At 49.5% G+C, this 15,678-nt stretch overlaps 1 protein-coding gene across 2 annotated transcripts in view; it reads left to right on the forward strand.

The window, feature by feature from the left end:
- The first annotated feature begins 4,727 nt into the window (after positions 1–4,727).
- HSD17B1 (hydroxysteroid 17-beta dehydrogenase 1) overlaps positions 4,728–15,678 on the forward strand; it is a 70,335-nt gene continuing 59,384 nt past the window's right edge. The window contains exon 1 of one of the 2 annotated variants that reach the window (XM_056547981.1): positions 4,728–4,743. The gene's annotated coding sequence lies outside the window, so the exon portion shown is untranslated. Of the gene's footprint in view, positions 4,744–5,393; positions 5,408–15,678 lie in introns of those variants that run through there. The other variant, XM_056547982.1, reaches the window with a different exon arrangement.

Here is a 15,678-nt window from a genome sequence, read left to right on the forward strand (position 1 = left end):
AGACAGGTGTCATCAGAGAGCACTTAGACAGAAAAGAACAACCTTAACTTCAGAAGCTCATAAGTACTGAAAGGATTAAGATTTTTTTTACAGAAGTAATTTACAAATCTGTTTAACTTTCTGGAGCCAGTTGATATATAAAAGAAAGTTTTTTCCTGGATAACCCCTTTAATTCACCTCTAGAAAGAGAACTGTTTAAAGTCAGAAGGGAGAAGAAAGAAACAAGCGCCCTTCTGCATAACTGTGCTACGTGACTAATATTTGCACCAATATCAAGGGCATTGCCCATCTACAACCTTACCCAGTTACTATAGGAGTGCCCCAAGGCCATAGACCAGCGGTCTTCAACCTGCGGACCTCCAGATGTTGCAAAACTACAACTCCCAGTATGCCCGGACAGCCGTTGGCTGTCCGGGCATGCTGGGAGTTGTAGTTTTGCAACATCTGGAGGTCCGCAGGTTGAGGACCACTGCCATAGACTATTCCACATATGCGGACCCCCAACTCTGATGGAGTTAGTCCCACATAACTTGTGTTGCCCCTCTAGCGTGCATGCAGCCTTAGTATATAGCTTTCTAGGCACTTGAAGGTTGTGTTGTTCTGTACCCTTCTGTTGGAGATGGAACGATAAGACGCTGGCGATACTTGTGAATGCTGAGAGGTACCAGTGTATACTGGAAATGTCAAGAACTATATTCTCCAGAAAATGTAAACCTACATATAGTGCTTTTCCTTACATGGGTCCACCTGCGCACTCCATGAAATGCAGCAATAATTGATTTCATGGCTCCAGCCGGCATCTGGGTGCAAAGCCTATGCTACTATTGGCGGTAGTCTGTATATAGCGTGAATATATATAAAAAAATATATATATATAAAAATATATATATATATATATATATATATTATATATATATATATATATATATATATATATATATACTGTGTATATATATATATATATATATATATTTTTTTTTTTTATATACATATCAGTTGTACGAAAACGTTATCTGTTGTTTAAGTCTATTTTCTGTTTAACTTTTTATACACAATTAGTAATTTTTTCTATTTTCAAGGAGTTTTAGCTGCACATATATATATATATATATATATATATATATATATATATATATATAGAGCCAGGGGGACCAGATTTTGGGAAACAAAAACGGAAAAAACACCTTTTAGCAATACAAAATTACCCTAAAATATTGCCAAATGAATTATAATGTACAAGTCTCTATTACTGATAGAAAATAATTGAAAACATTTGTAATAAAGTGGGTTTATTACTATACTGCCCTCATAAATAGTTTTGGGTCCCCATACTGCCCCCATATATAGTTGTAGGCCCCTATACTGCCCCATATATAGTTGTAGGCCCCTATACTGCCCCATATATAGTTGTAGGTCCATATACTGCCCCATATATAGTTGTAGGCCCCTATACTGCCCCATATATAGTTGTAGGCCCCTATACTGCCCCATATATAGTTGTAGGTCCCCATACTGCCCCATATATAGTTGTAGGCCCCTATACTGCCCTCATAAATAGTTTTGGGTCCCCATACTGCCCCCATATATAGTTGTAGACCCCTATACTGCCCCCATATATAGTTGTAGGCCCCTATACTGCCCCTATATATAGTTGTAGGTCCATATACTGCCCCATATATAGTTGTAGGCCCCTATACTGCCCTCATAAATAGTTTTGGGTCCCCATACTGCCCCCATATATAGTTGTAGGCCTCTATACTGCCCCATATATAGTTGTAGGCCCCTATACTGCCCCACGTATAGTTGTAGGCCCTTATACTTCCCCCATATATAGTTGTAGGCCCCTATACTGCCCCCATATATAGTTGTAGGCCCCTATACTGCCCCAATATATAGTTGTAGGCCCCTATACTGCCCCCTTATATAGTTGTAGGCCCCTATACTGCCCCTCATATATAGTTGTAGGCCCCTATACTGCCCCATATATAGTTGTAGGCCCCTATACTGCCCCCTTAAATAGTTGTAGGCCCCTATACTGCGCCCATATATAGTTGTAGGCCCCTATACTGCCCCCATATATAGTTGTAGGCCCCTATACTGCCCCCATATATAGTTGTAGGCCCCTATACTGACCCATATATAGCTGTAGGCTCCTATACTGCCCCCATATATAGTTGTAGTCCCCTATACTGACCCATATATAGCTGTAGGCCCCTATACTGCCCCCATATATAGTTGTAGGCTCCTATACTGCCCCCATATATAGTTGTAGGCCCCTATACTGCCCCATATATAGTTGTAGGCTCCTATACTGTCCCCATATATGGTGGTAGGCCCCTATACTGCCCCCATACATAGTTGTAGGCCCCATACTGCCCCCACATATAGTTGTAGGCCCCTATACTGCCCCCATATATAGTTGTAGGCCCCTATACTGCCCCCATATAAAGTTGTAGGCCCCCATACAGACCCATATATAGTTGTAGGCCCCTATACTGCCCCCATATATAGTTGTAGGCCCCTATACTACCCCCATATATAGTTGTAGGCCCCTATACTGCCCCCATATATAGTTGTAGGCCCCTATACTGCCCCCATATATAGTTGTAGGCCCATATACTGACCCATGTATAGTTGTAGGCCCCTATACTGACCCATATATAGCTGTAGGCTCCTATACTGCCCCCATATATAGTTGTAGGCTCCTATACTGCCCCCATATAAAGTTGTAGGCCACTATACTGCCCCATATATAGTTGTAGGCTCCTATACTGCCCCCATATATGGTGGTAGGCCCCTATACTGCCCCCATACATAGTCGTAGGCCCCATACTGCCCCCATATATAGTTGTAGGCTCCTATACTGCCCCCATATATAGTTGTAGGCTCCTATACTGTCCCCATATATAGTTGTAGGCCCCCATACTGCCCCCATGTATAGTTGTAGGCCCCCATACTGCCCCCATATATAGTTGAAGGCCCCTATACTGCCCCCATACATAGTTGTAGGCCCCCATACTGCCCCCATATATAGTTGAAGGCCCCTATACTGCCCCCATATATAGTTGTAGGCCCCTATACTGCCCCCTTGTATAGTTGTGGGCCCCTATACTGACCCATATATAGTTGAAGGCCCCTATACTGCCCCCATACATAGTTGTAGGCCCCTATACTGCCCCATATATAGTTGTAGGCCCATACTGCCCCCGTATATAGTTGTAGGCCCCTATACTGCCCCCATATATAGTTGTAGGCCCCTATACTGCCCTCATATATAGTTGTAGGCCCCTATACTGCCCCAATATATAGTTGTAGGCCCCTATACTGCCCCATATATAGTTGTAGGCCCCTATACTGCCCCATATATAGTTGTAGGCCCCCATACTGCCCCCATATATAGTTGTAGGCCCCTATACTGCCCCATATATAGTTGTAGGCCCCTATACTGCCCCATATATAGTTGTAGGCCCCTATACTGCCCCATATATAGTTGTAGGCCCCTATACTGCCCGATATATAGTTGTAGGCCCCCATATATAGTTGTAGGCCCCTATACTGCCCCATATATAGTTGTAGGCCCCTATACTGGCCCCATATATAGTTGTAGGCCCCTATACTGCCCCATATATAGTTGTAGGCCCCTATACTGCCCCCATATAGTTATAGGGCCCCTCTGTGCCATTACATATAGTTGTAAGTCATTCTGCACCCCCTTATTGTTGTAGGCCCCCTCTGAACCCCCATATATAATTGTAGGGCCTCTCTGTACTCCCATAGTTGTACGCAGCCCCAACAGACATATTACCCCCAGCCATATACTGCCCTGCTTTAGTGCTCCCCTGCTCCTCCGGTCCAGGGTTGGAACCAACTGCTATGGGGCCAGAGGAGCAGTGGGGCATTGAAGGTGGTCAGGGCTGGTGTGGGATTTGTGGAATTTTGTACAACTCGTAAAAAGACTCAGATGATAAATCCACTGCCAAAAGAATCGTATACCACGTCCACAGTATGTGCTCCTGACAAAAATGACATAATAAATGCGGCAAGCGCCAATTCTAGGTCTACATTAGCCATTTGCTCTATATTTACAGGCGATAATGCTTTAGTAAATGTCCCCCTATATCTGAGTTTCCCAAACTGTGCGCCTCCAGCTGTTGCAAAACTACAACTCCCAGCATGCCCGGACAGCCGTTGGCTGTCCGGGCATGCTGGGGGTTGTAGTTTTGCAACAGCTGGAGGCGCACTGTTTGGAAAACACTGTTCTATATGTCCTAATATCTTTACTGAAGGTTCTGCCATTTGTTATGAGTTTCTTTTTACCGCTTTCTCTTCTGCAATACGGAATGTTCTGTGGAATCCAAGGACAGTTTATTTATTTCCTTGGGAATGTTTAATGTTTCTGAAAAGACGATAAAGCTTTCGAAACTCCGTGTCCAATGTTTCTCAGATCTCCTTAATGACGACACCGGATAGTGAGTTTATGGGCCGAACCTTTTAAAATACGATTGTCTGGATTCTGTGTTTTTATGATCTCCTAGATCTACTAGATCTCCAGACGGTCGCCATGCAGCTCTGATACAGGCATTATTGGGTGAGATTTATCAAAACCTGTGTAGAAGAGCGTTGTAGTTGCCCATAGCAACCAGATGGCTTCTTCCCTTTTTCAGAGGCCTTTTTTTTAAAAGTGAAAGTAAAAGTAATCTGATTGGTTGCTATGGGCAACTGCACCGCCCTTCAGCTATGCAGGTTTTAAAAAAATCACCCTAATATATCCGGACTTTTAGGAAAGTTATAATCCCTGCTTGGAGTCCAAGGCGTAAAAGACTACTGCCAGGCCTCGCTAACTTGGTGGAATTTCTGCCGCCGAAATTCAAATTCCAGTCAGACCGCTCGGGCGCAATTCCCCTTCCCCAATCTACTCCTGTCACAGAATGCTGCAGCCCCTACCTTCCGAGACGACATGGTCTCGGCGCTGATGGCCAATTACCGACTGAGACGGTCATCGACTGATGACTGTAACCTTGTGTGGTAGAGGGTGTGATGCAGGGCAGATGGAATTACCCTAGGGGCAGATGGCATTAACCACTTGTATTCGTGATGCCAGGGCGTGGTTTATCCTCAATACCATCCTAAGGTATACCGCTGGATCAGGAGTACTCCAGGATTGAAAAATTGTCCTCCATACTGCCGGCAGTAAAAAAAATTAAGAGATGTATACCTTTTTCGCTCCCCCGGTGCCTCCGGTAACCCACTTCGGTCTCCGCCGCGATCCTCTTCCTGGTTGACGGTGGTCGGTGAGTCATACTGCACTCAGCCAATCACTGGCACCAGCGAAGTCCCGACTCGGCTGGCGATAGGCTGAGCGGCAGTGTGGTGTTTTCAGCCCCAGGCACCAGGGGAGCGAAGGAAGGTATGTATCTCTTTAATTTTTTTTTTACTGCCGGCAGTATGGAGGACAATTTTCCCATCCTGGAGTACTCCAGTAGATTTGGACAATTTTAGTGTAGACCACTCTGACTTGACAATAGATGACTGTGACTGACTTGATTTGACTTGAGACTGACTAAGCTGTGACTGTAGTTACTTGTAGACTTGTGGCTGCAGGACGGACTTGAGGCTCCTATGGACTCCAGACACACTCTAGGACTTGACTGCACTGCAACTCAGCAAAGGCTTAACTGGAAATCAAGAGCATAAGAGAGAGAGAGCTAACTCCACCCAGGGCTTAGATGGGGGAGACTAGGAGGGGTCCCATAGGTCACCCTTACGTCACATGGTCACTGATACCTCACAAGGTTACACTCACATGACAACTCCAGCGTGACCTGCACAAAATTCTCCTGTCCACTACAAGTTCCAGACCTGTGAGGTCTCTGTGTCACTGGTCACCACCTTGGGATTCTGGCTGTACTGCATAGACTGTAACAACTGTCTACCCTCAGTAAAGCTACCATTGTCCGTAACTTGGCGTCGGTGTCTTCATTACCCTCGTGCCTAGCCCAAGATCCAGCGGTATACCTTTGGGATGTTAAGGCTAAACCACGCCCTGGCGTCACCAAGACAAGGGGTTAATACCATCTGCCCCTAGGCCGACAACATCTGTCCTGCACCACGCACTCCGCCATTACCACAACTTTTGGCATCACGAACAGGATACAGGATTGTGCCTTATGCCACAAGTCCTCCCCCCCCTAGTCTGAACTGTGTCCAATATTGTCTACAAGAAAATCGCATGCCGAAGTGTTTTATTTGTGGCTCTTGTGACATAGAGGGGGAGGTGAAGAAAACCCTGAAGTCATGAAAATCATTTGCAAAATTCACACTGAAGTAATGTTACGTCCAAAGATGTCTGCCATCATACCTGAAAGGGTTAATCTGTTGGAAGAAAAGCGTGCAAAAGGATCCCGCCATGGCCAGCATCCCGCCCCCGGGCGTGGAAGCCATGTCGTAGTTCCTAGTCCCAAGTGGAACTTGAATGGTCCACCCCTTGTTGCCAGGGGGGGCGGAAGAAGAGGATGCAGCGCTGAGTCACTTCCGGTCCCGTGCCCTGCTGATGACGAAGTTATGTCCGGCGGCCATTTTGATGGAGGCCGGTATAAGACGCAGAGTGGAGCTCGACCTCTTCAGTCTTGCGGAGGTTCCTGGTGAGAGCAAGAAGATGGTGGATGTGCAGCAGACTACCCGTGCAGGGGGTCCCAAGATGGCACCGGAGAGTCGCTGCGGCGCACATGTTCCAGGAGTTGACGGACCATCTCCAGAAGATCTCCATCGGGGCCGAGGAGGCCTGCTATCAAGTCATGCTGCCCAAGGACAACGGATAATGGCCTGCAACCGCGGCGGAAAGTACGCCGAAGTCTTCAAGAGAGCTGTCGCTGGTGAGGCTGTCGCCCCACCTCCGGACCTGGGGATCCTGGGCGGAGATCTACACGGAGGAGTCAGAAGACTGAGGCCGTGTTTTCTACTCCTTCATCCACCCCCAGTCCAGAGCCAGTGCCCCAGGTCCGGAAGCCCCCAGCACATCCTCAGTCACCACCGCTACCCAAATGGTTATTTGGCGACAAGCCAGCACTAGTCCAATTCATGAGGGACAATCTCCTACCCCTACCAGGGAAGTCCCATCCTCCCTTCCCAGCAGCCCAAGCCGAGAAGGCCAAACATGAGGCCAAAGTGGCTGCCATAATGGAAGAGTTAAGGGAGCAGAGGAGATGGGGGTATGGCCCTAAAGTTATGCCGTATGAAATACGTCAAGTTCAGAAACAGGACACTAAGAGCCTGGAGGCCTTATATATCAGGAGGCTAGAATAACCCTGAGAGGGGGAGTCAACCTTAGAACGGTGAAGAGCTACAGTCAAGTTTGACAGAGTGAGGGGGTATGGCATGTTAATGGACTGTCACCATGGTGGTACTATTCTGGTCATCAGGAGAGCGAGGAAGAGAGACTATCTCCCTCCACCCCTACACTTCCTAGAGAGCAGGGAGATTGTGGAATACACTCCTGTACAGAGCCAGCGAGGGGAATGGGCTTCAGCCATCACCAGGCCCAAGAATCCTACACAAATCCCCTTCGCCTATTTCCCCTCTGAAGATTGGGACTCAGATCCATTTGGTCTCCTGCCACCAAGCGTCAAGGGGAAGGTCATCCAAGAGGCATGGTATCCTGAGTCACCTGCTATGGATCCCAAGTATTTACCTCAAAGGTCCACTACAGATGTGCCCAGGCCTACTCCTGTGGTTGATGAGGTTTGGCCGAACCAATGGGCACCAACTAAAGGGCCTTGGCCTAATCCTGCTGAGGAGGAGGTTTGGCTGGCCAAACAGACACCTACACGTGATCCCCCAGTGGCGCAAGCTGCTGCTGTCCAGGTGGTGGTCACTGCCCAGGCCTACTCATGTGGTTGAGGAGGTTTGGCCGAACCAATGGGCACCTACTAAAGGGCCTTGGCCTACTCCTGCTGAGGAGGAGGTTTGGCCGGCCCAACAGACACCTACACGTGATTCCCCCAGTGGCGCAAGCTGCTGCTGTCCAGGTGGTGGTCACTGTGAGCCCGACCATCACTGAGTCCAGTTTGTCCCATGTGTCGTGGGATATTCATGTCAGCCCTATGGAGGGGGGCCCAGTCTCGTGGTCCTAAGCCTAGGAAGCAAGGTGACCATCAAGGTTGGGATGGAAAGTTGCCAGGCCACAGTACAGTGGTCCCTCAACATACGATGGTAATCCATTCCAAATGAACCATCGTTTGTTGAAACCATCGTATGTTGAGGGATCCGTGCAATGTAAAGTATAGGAAGTTATACTCACCTGTCCCCGCCGCTCCGGACCCGTCACCGCTGGCCTGGATGTCGCCCTCCATCACTGTCGCCGCGTCCCCGTGGTGTCCCCAACGCTCCAGACGTCTCTGCTTCTCCGGGATTGCCGCTCTCACGTCACCGCCATCACGTCACTATGCACGCCACTCCTATTGGATGACAGGACAGAGTGCACGGCGACGTGATGACGACGATGGAGAGCGCCGGCGATGCAGGGAATCCCGAAGAGGAGTTCTGGAGCCCCGAGGACAGGTAGGAGACCATCAACGGAGCACACAGGACACCGTAAATGGCTATCCAGCAGCAGCTGAAGCAGTCGGCGCTGCCGGATAGCCGTTTATGCGATGGCCCCGACATACAAACGCATCGTATGTTGATGGAGCCTTCAACATGCGATGGCCTCGGCGAGGCCATCGCATGTTGAAATCGTAGGTCGGGAGGTCACTGTATTTGGAGAATTATTATTGTTCAGTTGTGAGACTGACTGAGTACAGAAATCATTGTTGTTTGCGTCTGCGTCACTGGTCACCTCCTTGGGCCCTGGCTGTACTGCATAGACTGTAACAACTGTCTACCCTCAGTAAAGCTAAGGTTGTACGTAACTTGGCGTTGGTGTCTTCATTGTCCCCGTGCCTAGCCCAGGATCATGCGTTATACCTTCGGGTGGTTAAGGCTAAAACACTCCCTGGCGTCACCAACACAAGGGGTTAATACCATCTGCCCCTAGGGCAACAACATCTGCCCTGCCCCAAACACCCCGCCATTATCACAATGTCATACCATTTTTGACATGTCACATGGAGTTTAGATGAGTCGGGGTCTCAGTGCTGAGATTCCTGCAATAAGTACCAAGCAGGGGAGTGAAGAGCACAATTGCGCGCTCCACCCAGCTCCTCTGACTTATTTACCTCATCATAGTCTATGGGGAATGAATCAGGTTTGAGTAACAGCTGAGCAGTGAGCCGCGCACTTCACCCAGTTGTAAATCCTGATAGCAGCTTATCTCAGGACTGAGACCCGGTGCCATCTAATGTCTTGGCAAAATGTCAAAACTTGTCACATTAACGGCATTTTGGCTTTATACTGTGATCTTCTAAAAGCATTGTTAAAATGATTCAGTTACTGTGATAATGACCTTTTTGCCGCAATTTTGGGCAAAATAATGACAAAAAAACTAAAAAAAACAGCATCAAGAAACGCAATGTGGAGAACAGCTTCAGGAGATGTGTATAACTACTATATGTCCTTATTTCATAGAGATAGTAGCAGCAGTATACCGATAGAGCTGGAGGGGAGGTGTATAACTACTATATATCCTGATCCCATAGAGATAGTAGAAGCAGTATACAGGTAGAGCTAGAGGGGAGGTGTATAACTACTATATATCCTGATCCCATAGAGATAGCAGCAGTATACAGATAGAGCTGGAGGGGAGGTGTATAACTACTATCTATCCTGATTCTATAGAGATAGCAACAGCAGTATATGTCACGATTCGGCTGGCAGGAGGTGGATCCTCTGTGCCAGAGAGGGATTGGCGTGGACCGTGCTAGTGGACCGGTTCTAAGTTACTACTGGTATTCACCAGAGCCCGCTGCAAAGCGGGATGGTCTTGCAGCGGCGGTAGTAACCAGGTCGTATCCACTAGCAACGGCTCAACCTCTCTGACTGCTGAAGATAGGCGCGGTACAAGGGAGTAGACAAGAGCAAGGTCGGACGTAGCAGAAGGTCGGGGCAGGCAGCAAGGATCGTAGTCAGGGGCAACGGCAGGAGGTCTGGAACACAGGCTAGGAACACACAAGGAAACGCTTTCACTGGCACAATGGCAACAAGATCCGGCGAGGGAGTGCAAGGGAAGTGAGGTATACATAGGGAGTGCACAGGTGAACACACTAATTAGACCAACTGCGCCAATCAGTGGCGCAGTGGCCCTTTAAATCGCAGAGACCCGGCGCGCGCGCGCCCTAGGGAGCGGGGCCGTGCGCGCCGGGACAGGACCGACGGAGAGCGAGTCAGGTACGGGAGCCGGGGTGCGCATCGCGAGCGGGCGCCACCCGCATCGCGAATCGCATCCCGGCTGGGAGCGGTATCGCAGCGCACCCGGTCAGTAGATCTGACCGGGGCGCTGCAATAGCGAGGGTGTTGCGAGCGCTCCGGGGAGGAGCGGGGACCCGGAGCGCTCGGCGTAACAGTACCCCCCCCCTTGGGTCTCCCCCTCTTCTTGGAGCCTGAGAACCTGAGGACCAGACTTTTGTCTAGGATGTTGTCCTCAGGTTCCCAGGATCTCTCTTCAGGACCACAGCCCTCCCAATCAACCCAAAAATTTTTTTTTCCTCTGACCGTCTTGGAGGCCAGTATCTCCTTCACGGAGAAGATGTCAGAAGAACCGGAAACAGGAGTGGGAGAAACAAGTTTGGGAGAGAAACGGTTGATGATGAGTGGTTTAAGGAGAGAGACATGGAAGGCATTGGGAATACGAAGAGAAGGAGGAAGAAGGAGTTTGTAAGAGACAGGATTAATTTGGCACAAGACTTTGAAAGGACCCAGATAGCGTGGTCCCAGTTTGTAACTGGGGACACGAAAGCGGACATATTTAGCGGAGAGCCATACCTTGTCTCCGGGAGCAAAAATGGGGGGAGCTCTTCTTTTCTTATCGGCAAACTTTTTCATGTGAGATGAAGCCTGTAAAAGAGAATTTTGGGTCTCTTTCCATATGGTGGAAAGATCACGAGTCACTTCATCCACAGCGGGCAAACCAGAGGGCAAGGGAATAGGGAGGGGGGGAAGAGGGTGACGGCCGTACACCACGAAAAATGGGGATTTAGCAGAAGATTCAGAGACTCTGAAGTTGTACGAGAATTCGGCCCAAGGTAGAAGATCTGCTCAGTCATCCTGGCGGGAGGAAACAAAATGCCGTAAATAGTCACCCAGGACCTGGTTAATTCTTTCTACTTGCCCATTGGATTGAGGATGATAAGCAGAAGAGAAGTTTAATTCAATCTTGAGTTGTTTACAGAGAGCCCTCCAGAATTTTGATACGAATTGGACACCTCTATCCGAGACGATCTGCGTGGGCAAACCGTGAAGACGAAAAATGTGTACAAAAAATTGTTTTGCCAACTGAGGCGCTGAAGGAAGACCAGGAAGAGGAATAAAATGTGCCATCTTGGAAAATCGATCAACGACCACCCAAACAACAGTGTTGCCACGGGATGGGGGTAGGTCTGTAATAAAGTCCATACCAATCAGAGACCAAGGCTGTTCGGGGACAGGCAGAGGGTGAAGGAGACCAGCAGGCTTCTGGTGAGGAGTCTTATCCCGGGCACAGACAGTACAGGCCCGCACAAAATCAACAACATCCGTCTCCAGAGTCGGCCACCAATAGAAACGAGAGATGAGTTGCAAGGACTTTTTGATGCCCGCATGGCCTGCGAGGTGGGAGGAGTGACCCCATTTGAGAATCCCGAGACGTTGGCGTGGAGAAACGAAGGTCTTCCCTGGAGGAGTTTGCCTGATGGAGGCTGGAGAAGTGGAGATCAGACAGTCATGAGGAATGATGTGTTGCGGAGAGACCTCTACTTCCGAGGCATCCGAGGAACGAGAGAGAGCATCGGCCCTAATGTTCTTGTCGGCAGGGCGAAAATGAATTTCAAAGTTAAAACGGGCAAAGAACAACGACCACCTGGCCTGGCGAGGATTCAGCCGTTGGGCAGACTGGAGATAGGAGAGATTCTTGTGATCGGTGTAAATGATAACTGGAAATTTTGATCCCTCCAGCAGATGCCTCCATTCCTCAAGTGCCAATTTAATGGCCAGTAGTTCTCGATCCCCGATGGAGTAGTTCCTCTTCGCCGGAGAGAAGGTCCTAGAAAAAAAACCACAAGTAACAGCATGCCCGGAAGAATTTTTTTGTAGAAGGACCGCTCCAGCTCCCACTGAGGAGGCATCAACCTCCAATAGGAAGGGTTTAGATGGGTCAGGTCTGGAGAGCACGGGAGCAGAAGAAAAGGCAGACTTGAGCCGTTTAAATGCGTCTTCCGCTTGGGGAGACCAGGACTTAGGATTGGCATTCTTCTTGGTTAAAGCCACGATAGGAGCCACAACAGTGGAAAAATGTGGAATAAATTGTCTGTAATAATTGGCGAACCCCAAAAAACGTTGGATAGCACGGAGTCCGGAGGGGCGTGGCCAATCTAAGACGGCAGAGAGTTTATCTGGGTCCATTTGTAGTCCCTGGCCAGAGACCAAGTATCCTAGGAAAGGAAGAGATTGACATTCAAACAGACATTTCTCCATTTTGGCATAGAGTTGATTGTCTCGAAGTCTCTGAAGAACCATGCGGACATGCTGGCGATGTTCTTCTAAGTTGGCAGAAAAAATCAGAATATCGTCCAGATACACAACAACACAGGAATATAAGAGATCACGAAAAATTTCATTAACAAAGTCTTGGAAGACGGCAGGGGCGTTGCACAGGCCAAAGGGCATGACCAGATACTCAAAGTGTCCATCTCTGGTGTTAAATGCAGTTTTCCATTCATCCCCCTCCCTGATGCGGATGAGATTATAAGCACCTCTTAAGTCCAGTTTGGTAAAGATGTGGGCACCTTGAAGGCGATCAAAGAGTTCAGAGATAAGAGGTAGGGGGTAGCGGTTCTTTACCGTGATTTTTTTAAGTCCGCGGTAATCAATGCAAGGACGTAGGGAGCCATCTTTTTTGGACACAAAGAAAAATCCAGCTCCGGCAGGAGAGGAGGATTTGCGGATAATTTTTTAAATTTTTTAAATTTTTTAAATTTTCCTGGATGTATTCAGACATAGCAAGAGTCTCTGGGGCGGACAGAGGATAAATTCTGCCCCGGGGTGGAGTAGTGCCCGGGAGGAGGTCAATAGGACAGTCATAAGGCCTGTGAGGAGGTAAAGTCTCAGCTTGCTTTTTGCAAAATACGTCAGCATAGTCCATATAAGCCTTAGGAAGACCGGTTACAGGAGGAACCACAGGGTCACGGCAGGGAGTACTGGGAACCGGTTTAAGACAGTCCTTGAAACAAGAAGTACCCCAGCTCTTGATCTCTCCTGTGGACCAATCAAGGGTTGGGGAATGGCGTTGAAGCCACGGTAGTCCAAGGAGAATTTCGGAAGTGCAATTGGAGAGGACCAAAAACTCAATTTTTTCGGGATGAGGTCCGATGCACATTAGGAGGGGCTCCGTGCGGTAACGCACGGTACAGTCCAATCTTTCATTGTTAACACAATTGATGTAGAGGGGTCTGGCGAGACTGGTCACCGGGATGTTGAACCTGTTGATGAGAGAGGCCAAAATAAAATTTCCTGCAGATCCGGAATCCAAGAAGGCCATAGTAGAGAAGGAGAAGGTAGAGGCAGACATCCGCACAGGCACAGTAAGGCGTGGAGAAGCAGAGTTGACATCAAGAACTGTCTCACCTTTGTGCGGAGTCAGCGTACGTCTTTCCAGGCGGGGAGGACGGATAGGACAATCCTTCAGGAAGTGTTCGGTACCGGCACAGTACAGGCAAAGATTCTCCATGCGGCGTCGTGTCCTCTCTTGAGGTGTCAAGCGAGACCGGTCAACTTGCATAGCCTCCACGGCGGGAGGCACAGGAACGGATTGCAGAGGACCAGAGGAGAGAGGAGCCGGGGAGAAAAAACGCCTCGTGCGAACAAAGTCCATATCCTGGCGGAGCTCCTGACGCCTTTCGGAAAAACGCATGTCAATGCGAGTGGCTAGATGAATGAGTTCATGCAGGTTAGCAGGAATTTCTCGTGCGGCCAGAACATCTTTAATGTTGCTGGATAGGCCTTTTTTAAAGGTCGCGCAGAGGGCCTCATTATTCCAGGATAATTCGGAAGCAAGAGTACGGAATTGGATGGCGTACTCGCCAACGGAAGAATTACCCTGAACCAGGTTCAGCAGGGCAGTCTCAGCAGATGAGGCTCGGGCAGGTTCCTCAAAGACACTTAGAATTTCCGAGAAGAAGGAGTGTACAGAGGCAGTGACGGGGTCATTGCGGTCCCAGAGTGGTGTGGCCCATGACAGAGCTTTCCCAGACAGAAGGCTGACTACGAAAGCCACCTTAGACCTTTCAGTAGGAAACTGGTCCGACATCATCTCCAAGTGCAGGGAACATTGTGAAAGAAAGCCACGGCAAAACTTAGAGTCCCCATCAAATTTATCCGGCAAGGATAGTCGTAGGCCGGAAGCGGCCACTCACTGCGGAGGAGGTGCAGGAGCTGGCGGAGGAGATGATTGCTGAAGCTGTGGTAGTAGCTGCTGTAGCATCACGGTCAGTTGAGACAGCTGGTGGCCTTGTTGCGCTATCTGTTGCGACTGCTGGGCGACCACCGTAGTGAGGTCGGCGACAACTGGCAGAGGAACTTCAGCGGGATCCATGGCCGGATCTACTGTCACGATTCGGCTGGCAGGAGGTGGATCCTCTGTGCCAGAGAGGGATTGGCGTGGACCGTGCTAGTGGACCGGTTCTAAGTTACTACTGGTATTCACCAGAGCCCGCCGCAAAGCGGGATGGTCTTGCAGCGGCGGTAGTAACCAGGTCGTATCCACTAGCAACGGCTCAACCTCTCTGACTGCTGAAGATAGGCGCGGTACAAGGGAGTAGACAAGAGCAAGGTCGGACGTAGCAGAAGGTCGGGGCAGGCAGCAAGGATCGTAGTCAGGGGCAACGGCAGGAGGTCTGGAACACAGGCTAGGAACACACAAGGAAACGCTTTCACTGGCACAATGGCAACAAGATCCGGCGAGGGAGTGCAGGGGAAGTGAGGTATACATAGGGAGTGCACAGGTGAACACACTAATTAGACCAACTGCGCCAATCAGTGGCGCAGTGGCCCTTTAAATCGCAGAGACCCGGCGCGCGCGCGCCCTAGGGAGCGGGGCCGCGCGCGCCGGGACAGGACCGACGGAGAGCGAGTCAGGTACGGGAGCCGGGGTGCGCATCGCGAGCGGGCGCCACCCGCATCGCGAATCGCATCCCGGCTGGGAGCGGTATCGCAGCGCACCCGGTCAGTAGATCTGACCGGGGCGCTGCAGTAGCGAGGGTGTTGCGAGCGCTCCGGGGAGGAGCGGGGACCCGGAGCGCTCGGCGTAACAGTATAGAGATAGAGCTGAAGGGGAGGTGTATGCCTACTATATATACTAATCCCATAGAGATAGCAGCAGCAGTATACAGATAGAGCTGGAGGGGAGGTGTATAACTATTATATATCCTGATCCCATAGAGAGAGCAGCAGCAGTATACAGATATAGCTGGAGTGGAAGGGGTATAATTATGATATATCCTGATTCCATAGAGGTAGCAGCAGTATACAGATAGAGCTGGGAGGGGAGGGGTATAA

This window comes from Hyla sarda, chromosome 12 (genome assembly GCF_029499605.1).
Source record: "Hyla sarda isolate aHylSar1 chromosome 12, aHylSar1.hap1, whole genome shotgun sequence".
NCBI lineage: Eukaryota > Metazoa > Chordata > Amphibia > Anura > Hylidae > Hyla > Hyla sarda.